Source organism: Pseudophryne corroboree, chromosome 4 (assembly GCF_028390025.1).
Source record: "Pseudophryne corroboree isolate aPseCor3 chromosome 4, aPseCor3.hap2, whole genome shotgun sequence".
Classification (NCBI taxonomy): Eukaryota; Metazoa; Chordata; class Amphibia; order Anura; family Myobatrachidae; genus Pseudophryne; species Pseudophryne corroboree.
In genome coordinates this window covers 796,829,231-796,843,778 of record NC_086447.1, presented here as the reverse complement: position 1 = coordinate 796,843,778, position 14,548 = coordinate 796,829,231, and positions in this window count along the sequence as shown.

The window sequence follows — 14,548 nt, the reverse complement described above, 5'->3', positions numbered from 1 at the left end:
TAAACATATCAGTTTTCTTAGCCACAGTAGTGGAATCCTCATTATCAGTGATTTGTAGGATCTGCTTAATAGCAACCACAAGGGCAGGGACTTCAATTTGCAATGGAGAATCCTCGTCAGAAACACTTGATTCAGTGTCTGACAGGACCATATGCTCCCCCTCCACTTCAGATGATACATTTGAGAGATTGTGGATTGTGAGGAGGAAGCAGCCCGCTTACATGAACCAGACACACGAGAGTGACCGGGAGTAGACTTTTGTCTTACCAAGGAATGATTTAATTGCTGCAACTGGTAAGACAAATTTTCCGCCCAAGGCGGATTAATCAGAGGGTCAATTTGTGGCTGTAGTGGACCAGGTGGTCCCATAGGGGGCGTAAGGCGTTCCACCAGAGTATCCAGGAGGTTTGCGAACGCAGCCCAGGGTGATTGGTTACAGGAGCTGCGGACTGACTGGGAGATGTATGATACATAGTACACAGACCATCATACACAGCTTCCCCCTCTGCATGATGCAGGAGTGTCCACAGACTTACTGCCCTTTCTTGTCAGACATTGTACACAAATGCAACACCAGAGCGAATTATTACAATAAAGCCAGACAGAGTACAATACCTGCGAATAAATCCATTAGTATGTTACTGTAGACACAGCACACAACACCAGCAAATAAATCGGGTATTATGTGACTGAGTACACAGTAGAATACATGTAATAGGTACATACTGTGATACACTATATATATATGACCCTGACGCACCTAGTCCCTTAGGGTACAGAATATAGTGATAGATACATCTGGGAAACACTGAAAGTGAAACCAAACAGCAGATACAGGCACACACAGTCACAGGCAATGCAGATAATTATTATTACAATAAAACTGAACTGGACTAGTATATGTACAGATTTTATATATATATATATATATATATATATATATATATATATATGTGTGTACATATATATATATATATACTGCTCAAAAAAATAAAGGGAACACTAAAATAACACATCCTAGATCTGAATGAATGAAATATTCTTATTAAATACATAGTTCTTTACATAGTTGAATGTGCTGACAACAAAATCACACAAAAATTATCAATGGAAATCAAATTTATTAACCCATGGAGGTCTGGATTTGGAGTCACCCTCAAAATTAAAGTGGAAAAACACACTACAGGCTGATCCAACTTTGATGTAATGTTCTTAAAACAAGTCAAAATGAGGCTCAGTAGTGTGTGTGGCCTCCACATGCCTGTATGACCTCCCTACAACGCCTGGGTATGCTCCTGATGAGGTGGTGGATGGTCTCCTGAGCGATCTCCTCCCAGACCTGGACTAAAGCATCCGCCAACTCCTGGACAGTCTGTGGTGCAACGTAGCGTTAGTGGATGGAGCGAGACATGATGTCCCAGATGTGCTCAATTGGATTCAGGTCTGGGGAACGGGCGGGCCAGTCCATAGCATCAATGCCTTCGTCTTGCAGGAACTGCTGACACACTCCAGCCACATGAGGTCAAGCATTGTCTTGCATTAGGAGGAACCCAGGGCCAACTGCACCAGCATATGGTCTCACAAGGGGTCTGAGGATCTCATCTCAGTACCTAATGGCAGTCAGGCTACCTCTGGCGAGCACATGGAGGGCTGTGCGGCCCCCCAAAGAAATGCCACCCCACACCATTACTGACCCACTGCCAAACCGGTCATGCTGGAAGATGTTGCAGGCAGCAGAACATTCTCCTTGGCGTCTCCGGACTCTGTCACATGTGCTCAGTGAGAACCTGCTTTCATCTGTGAAGAGCACAGGGCGACAGTGGCGAATTTGCCAATCTTGGTGTTCTCTGGCAAATGCCAAACGTCCTGCACGGTGTTGGGCTGTAAGCACAACCCCCACCTGTGGACGTCGGGCCCTCATACCACCCTCATGGAGTCTGTTTCTGATCGTTTGAGTAGACACATGCACATTTGTGGCTTGCTGGAGGTCATTTTGCAGGGCTCTGGCAGTGCTCCTCTTGTTCCTCCTTGCACAAAGATGGAGGTAACGGTCCTGCTGCTGGGTTGTTGCCCTCCTACGGCCTCCTCCAAGTCTCCTGATGTACTGGCCTGTCTCCTGGTAGCGCCTCCATGCTCTGGACACTACGCTGACAGACACAGCAAACCTTCTTTCCACAGCTCGCATTGATGTGCCATCCTGAATGAGCTGCACTACCTGAGCCACTTGTGTGGGTTGTAGAGAGGTCATACAGGCACGAGGAGGCCACACACACTACTGAGCCTTATTTTGACTTGTTTTAAGGACATTACATCAAAGGTGGATCAGCATGTAGTGTGTTTTTCCACTTTAATTTTGAGGGTGACTCCAAATCCAGACTTCCATGGGTTAATAAATTTGATTTCCATTGATAATTTATGTGTGATTTTGTTGTCAGCACATTCAACTATGTAAAGAACAAAGTATTTAATAAGAATATTTCATTCATTCAGATCTAGGATGTGTTATTTTAGTGTTCCTTTTATTTTTTTGAGCAGTGTATATATATAAATAGTATTTGTATTCGGCACTCATGAAATAAACATCACAGTCAGCTTTCCCGGTGCCCTCTAAATCAACTTTGCAGGCTGAAGATATAAGCACCCGATTTTGATGTGCACATCAAAATCGGGAGACTGGACCCGTTTATTTGAATTAAGTCCTGGAGTGCCGCTTCATTGTGCTTATATATATATATATATATATATATATATAAATAAAACACAGCAGTGTCCTAGACCGGAGGTATATATCAGAGTACTCGTACAATATATCCTGTAATAGGTACACTTTTTCTTAACTAACGCTGTCTGTATAAAGAGATGTAGAATACTCAAGTGTTCACAGAACTGTATACAGGCGGCTTTACAAGGGAGACCTTGCCCTGCAGACCCAGAGACTAGCCGCAACTTTGCTTATAAGATGGCGCCCAGTGTCTCAGTCAGGGAATGATGGAGAGTGTGAGGCAGCTCTAGGGTGGGAAAATCGTCAGTAGATGGCGCCCTGGGCCAGTGGAGGGGCTACAGGTCAAGCACTGACTCCCCTATGCTGGACTTCCACCCCGGGTACTGTGAACCTTATTAAATGGGGTGTTAGTACACCTGACCTGTACTCAATACGCCCCAGTGGTCTAGTGGGGTCCCTGCTCGGTGTTGTATTTAACACCAACATTTCTTTTTATGATCTATGTCTCATTTCAGAACCATGGCTCTCATGGTTTGTGCAATCTTTATATATAACAGTGTCTTGAATTAGTGTATACACAACAAGAGTCCAAGATATAGATGACAACCATGCATTTTTGTGGTTTAACTTGATACACATAGGGTAAACAATGAAGTCCAGTAGCTGAAGAGGCAAACTGTCAGCTCAGAAATAGCAAGTTCCAAGAATCAGAGGTGCACACAGAATAACACCATGGGTCATCAACAAATTCACTCCCTGAGCCAGAAACTAAATCCAGGTGTCTAGATTTAACTCTGGGAAGAAACCAATCACCAAGGTAGGTGCAGACAATGGACCAGAAGAGAAGAGTCTTTCTTCTCAAAAGTATTGGACTGCTTGGCAGAGGAATGTGTCAGTAACAGGGTCACTTGTCAACCTGGAACACATCCAAAATAACAGAAATGTCTCCCTTGGACTTACAGTTGTGATACCAAATATTTGATCAACTGTGTCAAAAACAGAAGATATGTCCTGAAGTATGCAATTCTCGGACTGTATGAGTGAGTTTACAGATGCTAGAACTCAGCAGCATACTATCAACTGAGCTGAAGTGGGAAACAATGCTGATGCTGGCACTGCATGGAAATAATATAATGGAGAAAAAGTTCATAAAATTGTCTCAGATACCAATTGCTTCTGAGGTCTTGGCTGGGCAGTCACTTCTGAAAACTTCGCTTCTGATATGTCAGACTGGAATGTTGCTTAAGGAAACATGGGCAAGAAAGTTGCTTCTGGGACCTCTGGCTGGGCAATCACTTCTGGGACCTCAGGCTAGGCAGTGGGGAGGCCAATCCTGGGCCATTTTTTCAATCCAGGGTGTCATGATCAGGCTATTTCAAGTAGAAATAGGCCTGTTAAAATCGATGTATGTGATATCAATATTCTGATCGATGTATCAATGTACCAGTGTGTGATAATTGTCTTTGCATGTCAAATGGTTGAAGCTTGATTGATCTGCTGGCATTTCATTAAAGCCACAGAACTCAGAGACACACTGGCTACTCAGGTGTGAAATTCCTCCTGACCAGAGCTAGTTTAATTACCCCAGAATCAGAGCCATGGTCAGAAAGGTGTTAAGCTCTTCCTGGTCTGTGTATTCTCAGAACTGGACATTTGTTTACACAAGAACCATGGCAGAGCTTCAAAGGCTATTAGAAAATAAGGCCATTCGCACTGAGCGAGTGGCTGGGAAGCCCAGTATGAGCTGACACTCAATACCTTCTCTGGCTTTGGAAGGGTTAAAATGAACTCTCCAGAGGGAGGGGGGCTGAAGAGGCAGCCTCAGTTTTAAATAGGAGAAACACAGACTGCAAGTTGTCCATTATCAAAGAAGCGAGTCAGGAGCAGCATCCTGGCTCTGTAATGTCCAGATATCTGAAGAGGCTTCACTTCATCCCATCGTTCCACTGTGCATGTGTTAGGATCGGTGGGTTTTTGCTCCCTATTTTTATTTTTCTTGAAACTGTCTTTACTCATGTGACTGACTTTTTATCATTATATCGTGTAACTTTCTTTTCTGTAACATAAGCTTTGAAGTGTTATACTTAAATAATCTAATTTTAGCTCTGGTTTCCTGTTGTGTGTACAACCCAACTCTCTGAAAGAGGCGTTACCAAAATATTAATAATTCTGGGTGCATCCAAATGCCATAAGTTTGCCTTGAGTCATACCCTAAACGTTCGTATTTTGGCTGGTGGCAGTGACCGTGTTGAAATTAACGCATGCTCTCAGGTATCCAGTAACGGTGTCACATGGCAGGGATTCACAGATTGGCGTATCTGGGGAATCACGGTGCCTAGGATCGTGACACCGGGTATTAGGATTGAAAAATGGTCAATCCCAGGATACCCGGGATTGGCATTTCCCTTTGTGCCACCCCTCCCTCCCCACTCCACACATAATTCACCATACACCGGGGGCGGGCGGGAAACTTCAGCTGCTCTCTCCGGCGTCTCCCAGCGGTATGTGATGGTGCAGTGTGACCTCTCACTGCACGTCACGCTGCACTGGGGAGCCGGGAGGAGGAAGCCGGGCAGCGTTTGAGTGTCCTGAGGACGCTCAACGCTGATCCCTCAATCCCTGGGATTGGAGCTTCCAATCCCAGCTGTTTTTGGGCCTAAATCCCGAGATCCCGCCGATCCCGATCTCGGGATTGGCCTCCATACTAGGCAGTATCTTGGAGACCTCAAACACAGGAGACAAGGACAAGACTTTTATATCTGGAGGCAAGGGCTGGAGCCTTACAGCATGCATAAAGTATTGTACCTTCATATCAGGAGGCTGGGCTGGACATTCACAGCAGGAGGCAAGGATTGTACATATAGAGAAGGAGTAAAGAACAGGAACAAGAGGTGACAAAAATTGTACCCACAAGCAGAAGTCAAGTACTAGACTCTCTGAGTACAAGGCAAGGACTATAACCTCAGAGTAGGAGGCAAGGTCTGGAACATCAGAAGATAAGGATTGGAACTTCAGAGTAGGAGACATACACAGAAGCCTTAGAGGAGGAGACAATGGCCCTCTTTCCGAGTTGTTCGCTCGCTAGCTGCTTTTAGCAGCAGTGCAAACGCTAAACCGCCGCCCTCTGGGAGTGTATCTTAGCTTAGCAGAAGTGCGACCGAAAGGTTCGCTGAACTGCTTAAAAATATTTTCATGCAGTTTCTGAGTAGCTGCAGACCTACTCCTACCTTGCAATCACTTCAGACTATTTAGTTCCTGCTTTGACGTCACAAACACACCCTGCGTTCGGCCAGCCACTCCCCCGTTTCCCCAGGCACACCTGCGTTTTTATCTGGCACGCCTGTGTTTTTTTAGCACACTCCCAGAAAATGGTCAGTTACCTCCCAGAAACGCCCCATTCCTGTCAATCATACACCGATCAGCAGTGCGACTGAAAAGAGTCGCTTGACCTTGTGTGAAACGGCATCGTTTTTTGTGAAAGTACGTCGCGCGTGCGCACTGCGGCCCATACGCATGTGCAGAAATGACGATTTTTAGCCTGATCACTGCGCTGCGAACAACGGCAGCTAGCGATCAACTCGGAATGACCCCCTATGACTGCAAGCATAGAGCAGGAGACAAAGACTGCACCTTTAAAGAAGGAGGTGGGTATTGCACTCTCAGCGCAGGCTATAACAACAGAGAAAAAGGAGGCTGTCAGGAATCTTAGAATAGGTTAGTGTCAGAAACCTCAAAACAGGAGGAATCGTTAGTATCTGTGGCACAGGAAGCATCATCAGAAACCTCAAAACAGGGAGCATAAACAGGGATCTCTGAACAGGAGGTAACAATGGAACCCTCAGAACAGGATACACCAGGGCTGGATGTACTGATGGGGAACTCATAACTAAAGTCAAAGGTTGGAGCTTGAGCATTGAAGGTAATGTCTGGAGCTTCAGGAGTGGAGGTAATACAGTAACTGGAATCTTGAAATAAACAAAAGACTTGAGCATGACAGTAATCTGGGCAATAAACTTGGGGTTCACTGCCAAACTCTCAGCTCTTTCTCTGCTAATCCTAATCTAACCTGACGAGATAACTTCATCACGCAAGGATCGAACCCACGTTAAAAACCACTGTTTTAGAATATAGTAGGCAAAAACAATATTGTCCTCCTTTGGAGAGTGCTGTGAGCCTACTTGGTTATCACAGCAAACAGAATTTCTTTAACTTCCATGAATTAACACATATGTCACCAATGGCATAATTCCAAGTCTATGATTTTAGACTGATTCAGTTGAAGGTGCCACAAAGAAATGTCACAAAATTTCCAATCTGGAAAACCTGGTGGGCATTTTAGTGACTTAGTACTTCCTCCAGAAAACGGCTGGAAAAATACATTTGATTATGTTTTATTAATAAGAGTTAAGTATTGTTGTCACGACTTCAGATGACCAAACTACTTACAATCTCGTGACAAACTTACCAATCATTTGACTACTCTGCAGGTACTATACTGTGCTTCATTTACTACACTTAATACTATATTATGCTTTTCATGAGGATAGAGTAGTAGATATCCATTTGAGGTAACACTTTACCTTAAGGGGAAAATTATCTTTTATTTTTATAACAATGAGTTTCTTTTGCTGGAAAATTCCACAAGATGTGTGTGTACTTTGGCAAATCCAGCTTTGAAGAACATCTGAATGGCAGAGCGGAAAGGCTGTTTTTCCAGGTGCAGCTAACACTACAGGCACTGGGGAAATGAAAAGGCAAAGCAATTAACTCTTAATTTTGCTTAACATTGGAATTCAAAATGACTCCACACCCTAAAACATAGAAATACATCATTAATAATTATTCTTATGCCAACTGAATACACTGAATCTATTCAAATATACATAAAAACTGAAAACTGTTGATGAAAATATTTTCATAGGTCATATGTAGAATGACAACCATAAAAATATTAATTTAATATTTTAATTTCATAAACATATGCAGGTTGAGTCTCCTATATCCAACGTGCTTGGTATCAGAAGTTTTTTTACATCGGATTTTTCCATATTTTGGTAAATACCAATGATTATAAAGCAGTGGCAATGCCCTGTTTATTGGCATTATTTACAGGAGTATGGAGTTGATGTACAGATGGAGCCGTACTCATCCAGTGCGGCTCCATCGCAGGCATGCACTCCCAGCGTGACTAGGTGATCCATCCGCCTAGTCACACCGGGAGTGCACAGAGACGCTCTCCCATTCCCATTCACGGGTGTGTGCGCCCGGACGGAGACGCTCTCCCATTCTAGTGAATGGGGCACGCCTCCGTCACGGGCGTGCGCCCGCTCGGACGAAGATGCACTTGGCGTTAGGCATGCCCAAGCACAGACGGAGTCACGACTAGCGTGGCTGCATCTGTATCAAGCAGCGAAAAGAGAGTAGGGAAGAGGTCTAATGGAGTAGTTGTCTATAATAACTAATCAGCTTCTTTCTCTGATTTTATAGAATGTACTTGTAAAAATGTTAACTCAAAGCTGTTTGGTTGCTATGGGTTACATTTTATTATTATTCATTTATATGGTTCCACAAGGGTTCCGTGGCAGCTAACAAAGTGCATAAACACAAGAGTACACAAGAAAACAGTGAATTACATTACAAGACAAGGCAAAACAAGTACATGGTTTAACAACATTGCTGCATCAGTGGCTATAGCTCTCAAATAAGCAGTATGGTGACAGAAACCAAAGGTTACAGTAGGTGCCATTGTAGGAAGTATGGAGTAGATGATGGTATTAGTAGGGAAGCCAAAGAACATGAGGGAAAAGAGCCCTGCTCGTGAGAGCTTACATTCTAAATGGGAGGGGCAGACAGACAGGGGTGACTTCTCCACTGGTCCATTTCTTTACTCTTTTCACTGCTTGATACATGAACCCCTTAGATATTCTCAAATGCAGTCCTCAAGGCACCCCACTGGTCCAGGTTTTAAGTATATCCTATGCTTGGTCACAGGTGACATAATTAGTACCTGTTAATTTGATTTAACCAACTGTGCTGAGCCATGGACCTCTGGGGTGCCTTGAGGACCACGTTTGAGAACCTCTGCTTTAGTGCATTAACATCACTTGTGCATTTACCGGTTTGCATATAAGCCTGCGGATGTTACAACATTGGTCTGTAAAGTTAAAGTGCATAGTTATATATTTATAGACATTAATTTATTACCATTAATGGAATTTAATAGCAAAATATCACAGTGGCCACATTAAAAATAATAGTTTTACCTTGATAGAAAATTATTGTTGTATCATAGCCCATGAATACATCACGTATCGAGCAGCTCACCATCAAAATGAACCTGGGGCTACCAGACTTGTGTCTAAAACGACAGTTCAGCCTGTCTAGCTGCTGTCCGTGCTGTACATAACTGTTGGTCTGGCTATTAGTTGGTGCTCATAATAATGTGATTCGACCGTGTATATCATGTAGAAGTTGAATTTTTTGATTTACAGAGCAAAATGAGGTCTAAACAGCACTTTGCAACAAACAGAAAAAAATATTTTATTTATATGCAAAACAAACCAGGATTTGCATTTAATATCTGTCATTAAATACATTTTTAGTTATTTCTTTACCAACATTTACTTAACATTAGCATATCATTTTGAGTGTCTTGTTGGAGGTAGTGGTAAATGGATTTATATATATATATATATATATATATATATATATATACAGTATGTATATTATTTTTACATCTACTTTGTGACACCTTGTGTTTATTTTATTTTTCTACATATGCCAAGACCTATATTATCTTTTACATTTTCAAAAGTTTTCAAAACCCGATAACTAGCATTTTTATTACTCTGAAATAATTAATGTGAAATTATAATTTGACTTCTCAAAGTGACATTTGCCTATATGTAATGAAAATGCAATTTTTTACAAATTCCAGATTTTAGGCAATTTTTGCAGCAGAATTTATAGTGGAGCTTTTATTAATAAAATCAATGCTTTAAAGCAGAAGTTACCGAAAGCCTATAATTATGAGAATTGTACTTCATCAAATAAACTCCAATAGCTTTTTGGGGAATGGAAGTCTAGTGTATAAAACATCCTTTCAACCCAGCAAAAAGTTTAAATTTCATAGGCTATAAAAAATTGCATTGTAGAAATTAATGGTTTTATTGTGGTATGAGAGGACTAGTGTTGCTGAAATGTGAACAGTAATATTCTCTGTAATGTTTTGGTAAAATTAGAATTACAGTTATACATGCAGTAGTGAGAATGTTTTATTTTTACTTCAGTGTGCTTTCTTGGTATGCAGTTAAAATGAATGTAAAATTAAAACAACCATGAAATCATAATTGAAAATAGAAAATTTGATTTAGGCAGAAAAATATTAGACACAAAGTCCAGAATTTTCTAAATATGAACACATCTTTAGCTCTTAAAACAGCCTGCAAGTTCAAAGCTGGTATATACTTTATTGGCATTACTGTAATCAAAGGTCACCGATTTCCATTGCAATTCAGTTTTTTGTTAGGAAGAATTGTATTATCAAAGTGTGAGCTCAGCCTTTGTCTGGAAGTTCTGTAGATGCTGAACTGGAGAAGTGAGAGTGTTGGAAAAAGGATTTAAAAAAGCACAGCATTGTCTTAAAAAAACAATAGATTGTGATTAGCTGCAATTTATTTCACTAGATAAACTGCTTAAATTAAAAAAAAATGTAAAATTGCATAACTTAAAAATTACAGTATGCTAATAAAATTTGTTGTATTCGTATTTAAAAAGTTTATGTTGTGGTTAAATTATTTCACAAAAATCAATCTCCTCCCTTCCTAAACACCCTGCATGCTAATTTTAATTTAAACTTGTCTTTTCTGAAGTGGTTTACTGACCAACTTGTTCTGCTCTGTGCTCTTATTTTTTTTTTAACATAAGTATTAATAAAAATAATATTTTACATCAACTGAACATGTTTATTGGTTTTACATTGGGTTTCTTTTTTCCCCTTTTATGTTTATCCTTTTGCCACTGTTTCTCTTTTACATTTAAAATCAATTGATTTACCTTATAGAAAAATGTTTTTCTGCATAAATGGAACATTAAATATTAAAGCTTGATTTTCCAAAGCTACAGTAAATGTTGATTTGCACAATACGTATTATACATTATTTTTTATAACATTTATTCTTTGATGGATTATTTAGAAAAATTGTCTTCTGTGTAGCAGTGAATTTAGCAATTTATTGAAACATGTATATGTGCACTATAAAAAGTGTCATATGTTATATAGCTTGATGGTCATAAATATTAATACATTTATAACATTATTATTATTTGATGGATTATTTTAACAGATTGTGTAAAAAACAAAGAACACTATGGAAAATTTTTTGCCATATTGGGCCTGATTCAGATGTAGACAGAGGTGCAACCTGAGCCGCTAAGTAATGATGATCTGAACTTTGCGCATGAGCAGGATCCAATCTGCATGTTCGCGAATGGGTCCTGCAAAACAGGATGCAGTCCGGCATCAGCTTGTCAGTGATGGACATTTTATTTATAAGGCGCCACATGTGTTTCGCAGCGCCGTACAAAGGACAGTACAGGGAGACAAAACATAGCATTACAGTAAATAAATAACAGAAAGAGTACAGGTAACAGAGCACCACACGTTCTCAAGACATAATACAGCTAAGATGTAAGTATTGATGGAGTGATCATCGTACTACTAGAGGCTGGTGGCAATAGATGGAGATGAGCCTTTACTAGCAGGATAAAGATGGTCGTTGAGTAGGGGAGAGCTGCGAGTGAAATGTGTCAAGATGAGGGCTTAGATAACAAGAGGAAAGAGGGCCCTGCTCTGAAGAGCTAACAATCTAGTGGGGAGGGGCGACAGATGACAAGAGGTGCAGGCAAGTGGGAGGTAGCCTGATGGCAGTATTCAAGCAAAGCTGAGATGTTCACGGCATGAGGCAGGGGGGTGGAGGCGCGGCTTCAGCATTGTACACTGTTTGATTTTCACATTTACCTGTGTTATCACTGTGTTCTTGTTGGTCTTCCTTTGTACTTAATTATATTGTGAGCTCTATCTGGCAGGTCAATCTGTGGGGTTGCTGGCTCATGGAGCTGACAAGAGGGTAAAGAGCTCTATTCTGTTTTCATGGTCTGTCCTCAGTGCATGTGATTGAGGGCAGGTCTTGTCTCCTCTGGGGAAGGAGGGAGGGTCCCCTGAACTCCAGTGTGCTTAGTTAAGTAGTATATATATATATATATATATATATATATATATATATATATATATATAGCAGCGGAATCCGGCGGCACTCCACAGTCTTAGTCGGATAGATGCATAAAATGCATTTTTTGGATCTATCCGACTAAGTCTGTGGAGTGCCGCCGGATTCTGCTGCTATATAGAGGCTGGTTAAGCAGCCTACGGAGGGTACCACAGCCAGTAATCAGTATTCCCGAATTGGAGTGTTAAACTATTTGATCTACATATGTATATATATACATACATACATACACACACATATATATATATATATATATATATATAAAACACAACTGAATCGGCACTCCCCCTGGCTTGATCAATAATTGCTCTGGTGCCCTCTGGAAAGCATTTACATAGTGTAAATCTAACAAGCAGCGGCATTCAGAGACAATATAGGATGATAGTAGCAAAAAAGTGTGTTTAATCCATCACTTCAATCCAACGTTCCAGGGCAGAAACATTGGATTGAAGTGATGGATTAAACACCCTTTTTTGCTACTATCTCCCATATCATCTCTGAGTGCGCCGTTGCTTGTCAGACTTATCATATATATATATATATATATATATATATATTTATTTATTTCCACATGGTAAAAAAAGATGATTTAATCCATTCCCTACAATATGGACAGTGTTATATATATAAACACACACACATTATACACAGTATATATGATGTGTGAGATTGAAGACAAGCACTTGGTGATCTAATGCGGAGGTGATCTAAGGTAAAAACTGTTAAAGCCAGCCTCTTTTTACTTTTTTTTTTATATCATACTAGCTACAGTGCACCTCAACTGTAACCTTGAAGCAGTAAGCCACAATATATCTCATATCTAGGTTATAGCAATTTAAATTTAACTCTCATCTATTTGTACTCCCACATAAAAAAAAAAAAAAAAAATATATATATATATATATATATATATATATATATGTATGTGTGTGTGTCAGTGGCGGATCTAGACTTTAGTTTTTTTTTTTTGGGGGGGGGCGTATTAAAAAACAATACTAACTCCTCCTCCTCTCTACTCTTGCTACACCCACTTACAGTTATGCCCCTCCCATTTAAAAAAAAACATGCTGAGGTCCGCAGCCTTGACACCCTAGAGCAGCTCCTGGTCCTTCCCCATCCTGCTTCTTCCTTGTAATGGTTAAGGCTGCAGTGGGGAAGGGGTGCTCCTGCAGGGTACTGTAGGTCCTTATAGCCGGAGCATCCTTTCTGGAAGAGGTGATGATGAGGAGCTAGAATGAGGAGTGGGGCAGGCACAGATCAGCCATCCAGCAACAATGGGGGAGAGAGTGTGTCAATGTTGGGGGGCGGGGGTGCACAGACACCTCAGCCAGAGGAGCCAGCCACAGACTAATAAGTGGGATGCAGCAATCACCATCCTGCTGGAGGGGCTGTGCTTGGGGTCTTCCGGCTAGGACTTAGGGTGCGGGGTCACCAGGTGCATGGTGGATAGGGTGACTGGGGGGGGTGCAGCAAGTAATACGGGGAAGACAGTCAGGGTGTTTCTCTGTGTGTATATGTGATGCAGCAGTCCCGGGACACAGTTTCTCCCCTGGCCACCGTGGTATGCAGTAGCAGCAGGACCAATCAGAAGCAACATAATTGCGACATTGTTGCGGGTATTCGGACAATATTGTTAGTTGATATCTGATCTCTTTGTGTATGGTGTCTACTTCCAACCACTATTACTGAGGTTCTGCTTGGCAAAATGGACTGAGAGCCGGTCATTTTATTACTGTGAGAGCAGCTTTGCTGTATGTCCCAGGCTAAAATCAGGAATATCTGCTGTTAATAAACCAACACTAACTAGACATGGTGAGCACAAAAGATAATTTGAGGATAGCATTGCAGCTATTTTCTTCCAAAGCCAAAGCAAAGACTATTGGATAAGGTCAGAAGGTCACATAGTAACAGCTCCCATTAGTGTCTAATAAACCTTAATCCTTTTCTGATTCATTCATCACATTTCTTTTGTCCAGGAGTACATATCAGACCTACACTAGGATGAGTTATGATTGGTGTAACCGCAGCAAGCTACCTTCTATATGACATCATACAAAGAGGAAGAAGTGACTAGTATACTAAGGGAAAAATAATCTTCTAACCACAAACTTTAATCTAGGGCACTTCAATATCATGAGGAGAAATGCTGCTGCTCTATCTTGAATCACCATAACACTGATGTTTATTAACTTTGATGCTTTATATCGTACTTTTTGTAAAATCTTTTTGTATTTTAATTATGATATTGTGCTGTGTTGATGTGCAGACAATACTATTATTTTTAACCATAGAAATGTAGAAACAAATCCAAACAGTGGGAGAGAGCGCTAACGACTGTTTTCGTATATTTTTAAATATACTTACTAGAAAAAAAAATACAGTTCATTTTACAATAATATACTGATAATTTACAGCTCACATTATGGTTATAATTATTATTTATTTATTTAGTAGCCCATTGCAGACTACATAGCAGTCCCCCCAGCTTTCACCAACACTGCATTGTACTCACACATAGTGGTAAATATTCATGACAGCT